Raw genomic sequence first — 12741 nt, forward strand, 5'->3', positions numbered from 1 at the left:
AATGTGAGGTCCCAGTGTATTATCAGTGGACTCCTCGTGGTTTATGCTGCTCTCATCATATTCCATCCATCTTACGATTGTGTTGAATTTTTAAAAGATATTTTTGGCAAGTTTTCTCTTCCCTGAAAGGACAATCACAAAGGTTTAATTAAGGTTTTAGAAATACCCAAGATTCAACTCACAGATCACACAAACTCATGAAGAAGGAAGACCAAGTGTGGGTGTTTCCGTCCTTCTTAGAAGGAGTAACAAAATACTCGAGGGAGCAAATATGTAGACAAAGTGGGACAGAAACTGAAGGAGGGGACATCCAGAGACTGCTCTACCTGAGTATCCATCCCATGTGCAGTCACCAAATGTAGACGCTGATGTGGATGTCAGGAAGTGCATGCTGACAGGAGCCTGATATAGCTGTCTCCTTAGAGATCTGCCAGAGTCTGACATATTCAGAGGCAGATGCTCACAGCTAACCATTGAACTGACCAAGAGGTTGCCAATGGAGGAGTTAGAGAGAAGGCTGAAGGAGCTGAAAGGGTTTGTGGCCCCATGAGGAGAACAATACCAACCAACCAGAGCTCCCAGGGTCTAAACCACCAGCTTGGGAGCACATGACTCCAGCTGTATATGTAGGGGAGGATTGCCTTGTCAGCATAAGGTGGGAAAGGAGATCCTTGGTCCCATGAAGGCTGGATGCCCAGTGGGGGTGAATTTGAGGTGGGGAGGTGGGAGTAGGGGGAGTAGGTGGGGGCACATCCTCATAGAAGCAGGAGGAGGGGGGACGGGATAGGGAGTTCCTGGGCAGGGGTGGGGGGAATGGGGTAAGGGAATAACATCTGAAATGTAAATAAAATATCCAATAAAAATAGTGGAAAAAAAAAAAGAAAGAGAGAGCCAATATGCCTTATCAAACCTATTTCTTAAATAAGAGAAAATAACCTGTCTTGGAGGAGAACAGCATCTCAAAGGATAAGTCTGATTGAGTGCCTTTAGCATTCTTGTCCATAGTACCAGCTGTAGCTCTCCCAGCACCAGCTGTAGAACTTCAAAGACAGTGGGCACAGCATCATCACAACAAAACTTCCACTTAAGCCAGCAGCTCAGCTGGTTTCCTGGTACCCTCAAGCGGTACTAACTCCCTGCACTGAGCAGGTCATCGTCTTTCATTTCCTCCCATTATCTATCAGCTATCCCTCCCAAAGATTACAAAGCCTTTTCTGAAAATGATGTCATCTTTACTGTGTCCTTTAGAAGATATAGAATAGCACATTGTTTAGTCCATGATTATGAATTAAGTAAATCAAAATACTTCGATATATACTTAAACAATTATTAGAAGACTTACAAATACTTTTAGGGAAATTGAATAAATTTTTAACAATAATTGTGCTTTTTAATAATAATAATGTGTTCTCCAAAAAAAAAGAAATTTAAATCATAAAGTTTAACTTCCTATGAAGGTGTTGAGCTATCATTCTTTTATCTATCATGCAAAGAAGACTCAAAATAGTATTCTAAAATGCACTAATATAAATATATATTTATTTTGTATATGTACTTTGTACATAACAAAGTAGATGTAGCTACTAAGGAAGCTAGTTATATTAAAATAGTTACCTGGATAACTTTAGAAAATATATGAAAACAACAACATACGGGCTTTATTAACATGATAACAAATATTATGTGTCTTTATGAGGAAATTAATTGTTATATATAATGGTGGATCTAGAATAAATTTATTTTAAAGGAATAATGATTTTAGATACTTAGAAATTTCTTTAACAATTGCAATAAAATATAAAAATATTTCTGACTTTTAATGCCAGTTTGAATTTTTAGAAGATGCCAAATTTTGTTAGAGGGAAAAAATGGAGATACAGCACTTCACATCCAGATTGAAGAACACATTTTAGTTCAGTTTAAGGCTGGAGCTGTGAGTCTAAGTGATAGAATGTTTCAACTCATAAGAGGCTTTAAGAATAAAGTTAAGGGGCTGGAGAGATGGCTTAGTAGTTAAGAGCCCTGACTGTTCTTCCAGAGGTCCTGAATTCAATTCACAGCAACTACATGGTGGATCGCAACCATCTGTAATTGGATCTGATACCCTCTTCTGGTGTATCTAAAGACAGCTACAATGAACTCACATACATTAAATAAAGACAGGGCTGCACTGTGTTTAGCTAACCTTATTTGTCTCTGCGACAACATGCCAAACACAACTTACAGGGATAAAAAGGGTCTGTTTTGGCTCACAGTTTGAGGATTCAATCCACAAATAACACTGCCCACATTCAGTGTAGGCCTTCTCTTCTCAGTTAACCCTTTTTTGGAAATACCCTCACAGATCCACATAGAGGTATGTTTCTATGGTGATTTTTAAAACTAGCCAAATTGACAATGAAGAGTAACCATTGTTACTCTTATATGTGCCAAATAACAGAAGCCTACCTTATGACCATGCCACATTTACCCACAGCTATTTACTCCTAGGATTTTACCCACACTATCTTTATCCATCCTCCATTCTGAACCCCCAATCACAACAGACATATACACACATATATACCCATTCACAAACACCTACTCTCAGATATACAAACATGCCTGCATCATTATCTAATTGCCCCCACAGTAGGTCTGAACAAATTATATTTGAAAACATTTATCTTTCTGTGTGCCTATAGCTGATCAAGTACAGAGATAACATCAGAATCACCTTTATTCACAGCAAATATGATCAACTGTAATACAATAAGAATATACAACATTCTTGAACTGGTTTGACCTGAGCCAAAATATTAAGAGACAGGGATGATTGTGAGTCTGACACTAGTGTGACTATGACTTTGCACATAGTGAGGTTATCACTTACTCTGCAGTGGCATTACAAAGTGTACCCAAACCTCCATTATTGTCATAAAAACTCCCATACAAATGTGAAGTTGAAAATGTTGCCTTAAAGTCAGAAAGTTTCTGACAAATATCATTGTCACTGCTAAGCTTTCTAACATTTCATTTAGCTTTTTCTATAGAGTTTTTGATTAAATATCCATTCCTTCAGAGATAAACACCCCTGTAGTGAAAACACTACACACACACACACACACACACACACACACACAGGACCAAACCTGATTCCATGGAAGGTATGCTTACAACTCCATAACATGAAAAACAATATTCTTCTTCACTGAGAACTTAACAGTGTAATCATTATTTGATACGACAGAGAGCTACTGTAGTAAAAAACCTTGGCTAGATCTATGCCAGAAAATAAGTAAGTCATAAAAATAAAATCTAGATTTAAAAAACAATCTACTCACAATCTGACCCATTTCCTTACTTCACCTCAGGCCTTCTCATTACCAATCTTGCCAAATTTTCTCTTTTAGAGGAAAAAAAATCAAGATTAAATTAACATTTTAGAACTACTGAACACATTTCACTCTTGATAGAGAAAGCTCTAGAATGGTATTGCTTATAGCACTGACCAAGCAAGGAGTAAACATCTTTTCATAAAGGCAGAGAACTCAGTCAAAGCTAGAGAAATTACGATCAACGCAGGGCAGGAATCCTCACTTATCTTACACCCTCCTGCTGTATGTAAAGTCTTATTATTGTCTTCATAATATACTGTATTACAATAGCTCCTTTTAAATACAGTGAATGGAGTAGGGAGTGGAGGTGTTAAAAGCTGTCTCTGGGGCAGTTTAGAGTACTCAAGAGAATTCCTTCTCATTAATGTGAATGGATTCTGGGCTGTGTTTCCTCTCAAAAGTCTCCCAAATGGCTGTAAAGATGGAAAGATAACACATAGTTATGACTCTCATCAGGTCTTATCGTATCACTGGGTCTTACATGGCTTCTTTGGAGAAATACTGCATACCCTACCATATGTTCCCTGTGTTAGTTTGAGAAGATTTATCTGCAAACTATGAAGATAGTATGTCCTAGATATCCCTAGATGAGCATGACTAGCATAATGTCTGCATGTGATAAGAGCATAAGAATTAAAATCAGTCTGAGAGATTAATGTCTGAGCTCAATGATACCATGTTTGACATTATTCTGGAAATATGCTATGCATTTGAAGAATCCTAAGGTGTCCAGATGGGGGACTGAAAATTTAACACAAATCAATGACAAAGAACAATTAAGTATAACATTTGAAAACATGGCTGGTGTGAGTAAAGAAAATACAAACTAAGGCCTGAGACACATTCCTTCCAGTCTAGTCCCTTCTGGTTTTTTATCATGAAGGGATATTATATCTTGCCAAAAGCCTTTTCTGCAGCTATGGAGATGAATGGATAATTCCTCACTGCTTATTATAGAGCTATTTAAATTATCATACCTTGGTTTAATTTTTTAGGTCATATGCATCTAGAAATTCATCCATTTCTTTGGGATATTGCAACTTAGTTGAATATACGCTCTTATATATGTCCTAGTTATTTTCTCTACTCCATTCATGTTTGTTATGATGTCTCAATTTGCACCTCTCTTAATTTGGGTCATTTCTCACTATCTTGTGATTAGTTTAGCTAAGGTTTGTTAATCCTCTTTATCTTTGGAAAGGATAAACTCTTTGCTTAATGGATATTTGTATTGTTTTTGTAATTCTCTCTCTTTAATTTTTTACTTCAGCTCTTGCTGTGCCCATTAAGCAGTCACAAACCCTAAAAGACCACCCAGGAGTCAACTCTGGTTGCACTAGGATCTCTAGATTCAAGCTAGCTTGGGCCACACCACCATCTCTGATGCAGCAGGACAAGACAGTAAAGCCCCAACCTCAGTGGGCAAGGTTTTATAGGAAATAGCAAGCAATTGGGGTGGGGGGATCCTAGCCTGTCACACATCTGGTTGAGGGGCTAATATGGAATTATATTCCCCTTTAAAATAATTGTCTGGTGCTGAGAGCCAAACCACAAACTTAACTTCTGCTTTCCCCCTGCTTGGTAGTTGTTAGGAAGTGAAACGCCAGGGGCAGGCTTGTAACTTGGAGGTATAGATTTGTTGGAGAGTAACCTGGGAACTGGTGCTAGAGAGTTCAACCTTAGATCAGGTTCTCTAAGATAGAGTCTTAACCAAAGATCTGGTCTCTCACCCTGATTGTAATTATTTCTGTCTACTGAAGTTTGTTTGACTTGTATTGATCTTCCAAGTCCCTAGGGTATATAAGTAAGTCATTTATTTGAGATATCTCTGGCTATTTTAGTATAATTGCTTTTACTTATAAATTTCCCTCTTAAGACTTCTGTCACTTTACCTCATAGATTTTTCATACAATTCAGGGAATTCTTTGGAGTTCTTCTTCATTTCTTTAATGGCCCATTTGTCATTTAATCTGTGTGTTCAGTAGTTTCTTTTATTATTAATTTCAGGTTTTAGTTCACTATGATCAGAAAAGAACAATGAATTATTTAAAATTTCCTACACTAGTACTTTGCTTTGTGTCATTTTACATGATGTTCTTAGGAGAAAGTTTCATGAGATGCAGAGAAGAGTGCTTATCACACAGTGTTTGGATGGTGTGCTTTGTAGCTTTCTGCTGGGGCACTTTCTCTACAATGTCATTTAACTCTGGTTTTTTTTTTTAGCTCAAAATGACCTGTCCATTGGTGATAATGGGATATTGAAATTATCCACTATTACTCTGTTGTAGATTAATCTAGCTTTACAACTAGTGGTGTTTGTTTTACAAAATTATGTGCCACCCATGTTATGTGCATATATACTTAATATTCTAATGTCCCACTGATGATTTGTTTCCTTAATTGCTATGAAATGACCTTCATTGCATCTTCCAATTTTAATTGGAGTTTTATTTTGTTAGGTATAACAACAACAACCATTGCTTGTCTCTAGTGCCATTTATTTGGATGACCTTTTGCCATCTTTCCCCCTAAGATTGTAGCTGACATTGTAGGTTCCTACTTTTAATCTAATCTGCTACTTTGTGTCCTTTTATGTATTTATTTTTATGACAGAGTCTCATGTGGTAGCCCTGTCTTACCTGGAACTTAATACGTGGATCAAGAAGGATCATATTGTCTCTTCCTGTGGAGTACTGGGATTAAAGGCATCCACTGTCATGCCAGTCTAGGCCGTGTCATTTGATCAAGCAATTAAGATCATTGATAATTAGAATGATTATTAAAGTGTATTATTAATTCCTATTATTTTGCTAATTTGTAGTATTTGGTATTTCCCTATTCCTCATTTATTTAACTAGTGTAGAATCATGAGTGCCTTTATCTTTCTCTTTAGTCTGAAGGATATCTTCAAATATCTTTTATAGAGCAAGCTTAAGGATGATGAATTCCTTCATCCTGTTTTTATCATGGAGAGTTTTTCATTCTCCTTCGATTATTGCAGCTTTTGATATATTTATTCTATATAATTGGTCACTTACCTATAATATAATTAGGAATGTTTTTTCTGGTCTGGTCTGCTTGGTGATATAAATGCCTCCTGTATCTGGATGATTATCTCTTATGCTACATCTGGGGAGTTCTCTGCTATGATTTTATTGAAAATATTTTCTATGTCCTAAGCTTGAAATTCTCCTCCTCCTCCTTCTCCTCTTCCTCCTCCTTATTCTTTTATATCCATGATTAATAGATTTGTTATTTTCTTACCTCCCATAGATCTCAGATGTATTGTTTATAGATATTTACTTTGCTTTCCAGGTTCCAAATTTTACAATTCCTCTATCTTGTCTTTGAACTCTCATATTCTGTTTTCTCATGATCTCTCTGGTTGATGATTTCCTCAGAGCTCTTTATTTGACTTTTGTGGCCTGTATATGCTATACCCTTTCCTCCTGCTATGTGAATTCTCCCCAAGGAATGCCACAGGCAAGTTGTATCTTTTCCCTAATTTATAACATTCATTTTTTTAACAACCCTCATTTAGCTGAGACTTTCTGCCCCTGAACAGAAAATGGTGAGTAAAAGTATCATTGTTTCTCTGTTCTTGTTTTGAGTTCTGAGATATCTTAGAATAAAAGTTTCAGAGAAACCCAGTAATGGGGCTTGAGTCATATTCTCTAGAGCCTCTGGTTCTCTTAAATCTCTGGTTTATTAAAACCATCAAAATCTCTCTCTCTCTCCCTCTCTTTTCTCTCTCTCCCCACCCCCTTCTCTCTGCAGGATTTTCACCTACTTTCAAATCTAACTTCCATATCCAGTACTGAATTTATTACATTTTATTTTCTTAGAACTCACTCAGGAAGTTTATTTCTTTGAACATTCATGTGGTCATTTGAATGAGAAATGTCCTCTATATCACATAAATTTAAACACTTGGTCCTCATGGTATTGTTTGAGGAAGCTGTGGGATCATTAGAAGGTGGAACCTTCTTAGAGGAAATAGAGAGAGTTTTAAGAGTTGATAACCTTGTTTCACTTCAGGTCTACCTTCTGTATGTGGCTGAAGCTGAGGTCTTTCAGCTTTCTGCTTGGCTTGCACTTTTCCATGTATCCAGACCTTGTGGACTCTCACTCTAAAACCATAAGTCAACATAAACTCTTCATTCCATAAGTCACTTTTGGTCATGAAGTTTTATCACAGCAATAAAAGCTAACACAATTTATATAATCAGTTCTTCAACTCCTTTTTCTGAAATTGTATCTAATTTACTCTCATTGAAAACTATCGCTTGCTTTTCTGCTGGGGCAGACTCCTAGTGGTCTGCTCCCATGAAGACTCCTTATCCTGACCCATCCTAGAGGATCCACTACACTTAGAGCAGTTGGTAAGAACCACCCCCTACCCAACTCGAAGTCCCAGAGCTGCTGCTCGGAGCCTGGTGGACTCTGGGCCCACCACCTACCAAAACCCCGCCCTCTTGAATACCACTCCCCTTCTGCCTGGTCCTTTCTACTGAGGCAGACTCCCAACTGGTCTGTTCCTGTGAAGACTCCATATCCTGACCCATCCTAGAGGATCCACTGCACTCAGAGCTGCTGAGGATAAGCTGCTTCACTCAGAGCAATTGAGGATCAGCTGCACTCAGAGCAGTTGACTGCTAGCTGGTCTGCTTCCATGAAGACACCATATCCTGAGCCATCGAAGAGGATCCACTGCACTCAGAGCAGTTGACACCATAGCTTGAAGGCATGCAGGGCACGTGACCTATCAGACTGAAAGCCTCCCTGGAGTTCTGCTGCACACAGGGAAACAGAAACCACAATTTGTACCCGCCCCCCCTTGTCCACACAGGACAACAGCTTGAGTGCACCAATGAAGACCCAACAGTCTGAAGGCCTCCCAGGAGATCTGCTGCAGCCAGGGCAACAGATCAGCAGATTCTATGTCCCTCTGGAGAGCTACCAGTTGAAGGCCCCACAGGTGGTCTGCTACAGCCAGGGCCACAGGCCTATCAGGAGACCTGAAACAACCAAAGGACAAAAAAGACAGACTCCAGACAGAGTCACCCAGACCAACAAACAGCAGGGATATCAAGATGGTGAGAGGCAAGTGCAAGACAATGAATAACAGAAGCCGTTGTACATCGGCATCATCAGAACCCAGTTCTCCCACCACAGCAAGCCCTGAATACATCAACAAGCCTGAAAATCAGGAGTCTGTCCTAAAATCCTACCTCATGAAGATAATAGAGTCCTTTAAGGAAGACATCAGTAACTCACTGAAAGAAATACAGGTAAACAAGTGAAGAAATTGATTAAAGTAATCCAAGACCTAAAAGGGGAAGTAGAAATAATAAAGAAAACACAAATGGAGGCAAACCTGAAAATGGAAAACCTAGGAAAGAGGTCAGGAATTACAGATGTACGTATTACCAACAGAATACAAGAGATAAAAGAGAGAATCTCAGGTATAGAAGATACAGTAGAAGAGACTGACACAACTGTCAAAGAAAATTCAAAATGTAAAAAAACTCCTAACCCAAAGCATCCAGGAAATACAGGACACAATGAAAATATTAAATCTAATTGTAACAGAGGAGAGCAAAGACTCACAGCTCAAAGGACCTGAAAATGTCTTCAACAAAATCATAGAAGAAAACATCACTAACAGAAAGAGATGTCCATAAAGGTACAAGAAGCCTATAAAACACCAAATAAATGGGACAGGAAAAGAAAATCCTCTTGTCACATAATAATCAAAACACTAAATGCACAGAACAAAGACAGAATATTAAAAGCTGCAAGGGAAAAGAGCTAAGTAATATACAAAGGTAGACCTATCAGAATTAACACCAGACATCTCAACAGAGACTATGAAAATCAGAAGAGACTGGTCAGAGGCCATGCAGACTCTAAGAGAACACAAATCAGAGGCCATGCAGACTCTAAGAGAACACAAATGCCAGCCCAGCTACTATCCCCAGCAAAACTCTCAGTCAACATAGATGGAGAAAACAAAATATTCCAGGACAAAACCAAATTCAAACAGTATCTATCTACCAATCCAGCCCTACAGAGGATCCTCGAAGGAAAACTGCAACACAAGGAAGGTAACTGCACCAAAAAAAGGACAAGATAATAAAGCATCTCACAACAAAACCGAAAGGAGAGAATCACAAGCACATAAAGCAACCTAGAAAATCAAACATATCAGGAACCAAGTCATCTCTCTTTAATACCTCTCAATAATTAATGGACTCAACTCACCTATAAAAAGGCATAAGCCGCTGCATACAAGAAACACACCTCAATAACAAAGACAGAAACTATCTCAGAGTAAAAGGATAGAAAAAGGTCTTCCAAGCAAATGGCCCAAGGAAACAAGCTGGAGTTGCCATCCTAATATTCAATAAAATAGACTTTCAACCAAAAGTTATCAAGTGTAATGAAGGGGAAATCCATCAAGTAGAAAATCCAACAAGAGAAACTCACAATTCTGAATATCTATGCCCCAAACGGAAGAGTACCTACATTCATAAAAGTAATCTTACTAAAGCTCAAAACACACATTGAACCACACACAATAATAGTGGGAGACTTCAACACCCCACTCTCACTAATGGACAGGACTTTGAAAGAGAAACTAAACAGAGACACAGGGAAACTAAAAGAGGTTATGAATCAAATGGATTTAACAGATATCTACAGAACATTTTACCTTAAAACAAAAGAAAACAGCTTCTTCTCAGCACCTCATGTTTCCTTCTCCAGAATCAACCATATAATTGGTCACAAAACAAGCCTCAGCTGGCACAAGAAGATTGAAATAATCCCATGCATCCTATCAGATCACCATGGCCCAAGGCTGGTCTTCAATAACAGCAAAAACAACAGAAACCTCACGTACACATGGAAACTGAACAACTGTCTACTCAATGATAACTTGGTCATGGAAGAAATAAAGAAAGAAATTAAAGACTTTTTAGAATTTGATGAAAATCTTGAAACATCATACCCAAACTTATGAGACACAATAAAAGAAGTACTAAGAGGAAAATTCATAGCACAAGGTGCCTTGGTAAAGAAACTGGAGCTCTTAACACTAACAACTTAACAGCACACCTGAGAGCTCTAGAACAAAAAGAAGCAAACTCACCCAAGAGGAGCGGAAGGCAGGAAATAGTCAAGCTCAGGGAAGAAATCAACCAAATAGTAACAAAAAGAACAATACAAAGAATTAACAAAACCAAAAAACTGGTTCTTTGATCAAATCAACAAGATAGATAAACCCCAATTCCAAGAATAGACAATGGAAAAATGAAAGCATCTTCAATAAATGGTGCTAGTCAAACTGGTTTTCTGCATGTAAAACAAAAATGAAAATAGACCCATATTTGTCACCATGCACAAAGCTCAAGCTCAAGTGGATAAAAAACCACAATATAAAACCAGATACACTGAATCTAATAGAAGAGAAAGTGGGGAAAGAGCCTTGAACTCATTGGCACAGGGGGAAATTCCATAAACAGAACTCCAATGGCTCAGGCTCTAAGATCAAGAATAGATAAATGGGACCTCATGAAACTGGAAAGCTCTGTAAGGCAAAGGACATAGTTAATAAGACAAATCAGCAACCTACAGACTGGAAAAAAATCTTCATTAACCCCACATCCAACAGAGGGCTAATATCCAAAATATATAAAGAACTCAAGAAACTAACCACCAAGAAGTCAAAAAACCCAATCAAAAAAACGGGGTATAGAACTAAACTGAAAATTCACAACAGAGGAATCTCAAATGGCTGAGAAGCAACTAAAGAAATGTTCAAAAACCTTAGTGATCAGAAAAATGCAAATCAAAATGATCCTGAGATTCCACCTTACACCAGTCAGAATGGCTAAGATCAAAACCTCAGGTGACAGCACATGTTGGTGAGGATGTGGAGAAAGGCGAACACTCCTCCGTTGCTGGTGGGAGTGCAAACTGGTACAACCACTCTGGAAATCAGTCTGGAGATTCCTCAGAAAATTGGAAATAGATCTACCTGAAGACCCAGCAATACCACTCTTGGGAATATACCCAAAAGATGCCCCACCGTGCCACAGGGGCATGTGTTCCGCTATGCTTATATTGGCCTTATTTGTGATAGCCAGAAGCTGGACAACCCAGATGTCCCACGACAGAAGAATGGATACAGAAAATGTGGTTCAATTACACAATGGAATACTCCTCAGCTATTAAGAATGAGGACATTCTGAGTTTTGCAGGCAAATAGATGGAACTAGAAAATATCATCCTGAGTGAGGTAACTCAGATCCAAAAGGACATGCATGGTATGTACTCACTAATAAGTGGATATTAGCCAAAACAAAAACAAAAAAAATACCAAGATACAGTCAACAGATCTCAAAAAGATCAACAAGCTGAAGGGTCCAAGAGAGGACACCTCAGTCCCACTGGGGAGGGAGAAGAGAGCAATCACAAGTGGGAAGGAAGGGAGGGACCTGGAGGGAAAGTGGACAGGGGTTGTGGGAGAGGGGAACCTGATCTATTATTAGGTGAGGGAAAAAGACTGAAGCCCTGAGGGCCAGCAGAAAGAATGGAAACAGGCAACATAGGGAGGTAAGAGATTGGCAGGACCCTCCAGAATGCATCAGAGACCTGGGAGGTGAGAGTCTCTCGGGACTCACAGGGAGGGACCTTAGATGAAATGTCTGACAGTAGGGAGAGGGAACTTACAGAGCCCACCTCCAGAAGAAAGACAGGGCATCAAGTGAGGGAGGGGATTGTCATCCTACAGTCAAAACTCTGACCCATAATTGTTCCTGTTCCTGTTTGAAAGAACTACAGGGATGGAAATGGAGAGGAGCCTAAGGAAAAGGAGGTCCAGCGACAGGCTCAAAGTGGGATCCAGCTCAAGGGGAGGTTCCAAGGCCTGACACTATTACTGAGGCTATGGAGAGCTCATGAAAAGGGACCTATCATAACTGCTCTCCAGAAGACCCAACAAGCAACTAAATGTGTCAAATGCAGATATTTGCACCCAACCAATGGACAGAAGCTGTGGACCCCTGTGGTTGAATTAGGGAAAGGTTGAAAGAAGCTGAGGAGGAGGGTGACCTTGTAGGAGGACCATCAGTCTCAATTAATCTGGACCCCCAAGATCTCTCAAACACTGGACCACCAAAAGGGCAGCATATATCAGCTGACGTGAGGCCCCCAATACATATACAGCAGAGGACTGCCCACTCTGTGTTCAATCAGAGATGCTGCACCTAGCCCGCAAGAGACTAGAGGCACCAGGGAGTTTAGAGGTCTGGTTGGGTGGAGGGTGGAGAGTGGGGGAAGCCTTGTGGAGACAGGGTGT

This window comes from Grammomys surdaster, unplaced genomic scaffold (assembly GCF_004785775.1).
Source record: "Grammomys surdaster isolate TR1022 unplaced genomic scaffold, NIH_TR_1.0 184, whole genome shotgun sequence".
NCBI classification, from domain to species: Eukaryota; Metazoa; Chordata; class Mammalia; order Rodentia; family Muridae; genus Grammomys; species Grammomys surdaster.